This window comes from Megascapheus bottae, chromosome 15 (assembly GCF_031878675.1).
Source record: "Megascapheus bottae isolate mThoBot1 chromosome 15, mThoBot2.hap1, whole genome shotgun sequence".
NCBI lineage: Eukaryota > Metazoa > Chordata > Mammalia > Rodentia > Geomyidae > Megascapheus > Megascapheus bottae.
The window spans coordinates 16,264,512-16,266,166 of NC_143523.1; the positions used below are offsets into that span (position 1 = coordinate 16,264,512).

The following is a 1,655-nucleotide window of genomic DNA, read 5'->3' on the forward strand; positions in this document are numbered from 1 at the left end:
CCAATTCCTGTGAACCCCTCTTCTCACTCCCTAGACGACATGAAGAAATTCATGCCTCTCTGCAGACATGTGTGTCACAAGCATATCATTCCTTTTTCCTACAAATAAACCATGAATGCAAATGTCCATTGTCCATTAGAAAACCTTCTATCTCTCCCAAGCCACCAGCTTAATAAAATAGTTTATTTTAATGACACAAAACTTCTACTTTCTGCAAAACTATTTCCTGTTCATTCCTCAATCAATCTGTTATAGTATTTATTGAGGATTAAAAAATGTGTCACCTTGCTCTCTGGGCCTGGACCTGAGTTGTGGCAATATGGCCAAATGCATCAAGAAGGTCAGCACTGTAGGTAAATATGACAGCACTATGGTGCCTCAATCCAGAAGATGGTGAAAAAAGCTGAAATCAGCCAGCATGCCAAGTACATTTGCATGCTGTGGCAAGACCAAGATGAAGAGGCAAGCTGTGGGCATCTGGCACTGTGGTTCCTGCATGAAAACAGTGTCTGATGGAGCCTGGACCTACAACACCACTTCTGTCATCACAGTCAAGTCTGCTATTAGAGGACTGAAGGAATTAAAAGACCAGTGGAAGCTTTACCATCTGAGATATCCTTAGCCTACAATAAACGGGTTAATTTATATAAAAATGTGTAACCTTATAATTACAGTGTATAGTGCAAATCTACTATGAAGATAATTTATTTTGTATATATCATGTCTACACTTCTTGCGGGAAGGAATTAACTTGATAACCTAATCATTTGAGAAAGAGGGTCTTATCCCTCCCATGTTTAAAATATAGCGGCTAATTCCTAGATAGTTTAGATAAATTGTCCAAAATTGGGTGGCTAATGACCTAACCTACAAAACTAGAAGTAGACCCAGATTGTCGCAGGCCAGAAATTGAGCATTTCATGTAAAATACCATTTACTTTGGGTTTTCTACAGAGTTTTGAAATAGAAGATTGCTGGACAGACAGTGAGCAGTGTATTTGCCAAGGGAAGCACAGAGGCACATATATTTGACACAGAGATGTTGTTTAGAAAGCAAGGAGCGCAGTCCTCAAAAGATGTTGTCAGCTTGGGGTTATTACAGATAAGGTAATATGAAAAATATTAGTCAAGGATGAATATTGGTCAGAAATGAATAAGACCAGTGCCCATATCCTGGTTATGATGTTTTACTACTGTTTTGCTCCGTATCACCATTGGAGGAATGGCATGAAGTCCATAGGGATCTTTCTGCTTTATTTCCTGCATCCATGGCATGTGAACATACAATTATTTCAATAAAATTTCAATTAAAAAGCTGACAAATACAAAAATTAAAAAAGTTAAAAAGAAAGATTAAAAAAGATCGAATAAGTTTAAAAAAGCTGGATGACAGCACTGAAGACTGAGCACATAAGTGTGAGTTTCACAGAGCCTGCAAGGGGTTGCAATAACCTTCTTTTCAAATATATCTGCAACATGGATAATATTTTTCCATGTGCATTTCTTCCTAGGAGGCACATAGATTTTATCTAAGAAAGGAAACTTCTCAGCCAGGAGTCCTATCCAACCTCCCAACTCCTGTCCAAAGGCAATTTTTACTGTGACCACCTCATAATGCCTTTATAATGCCTACCTACACAATCTCCTCCAACAGC

General features: G+C 38.2%; 1 pseudogene; it reads left to right on the forward strand.

Annotated features, from left to right (window-relative positions):
- Positions 1-319: 319 nt before the first annotated feature.
- On the forward strand, positions 320-622 carry LOC150053848 (large ribosomal subunit protein eL43 pseudogene; annotated as a pseudogene).
- Positions 623-1,655: the final 1,033 nt, after the last annotated feature.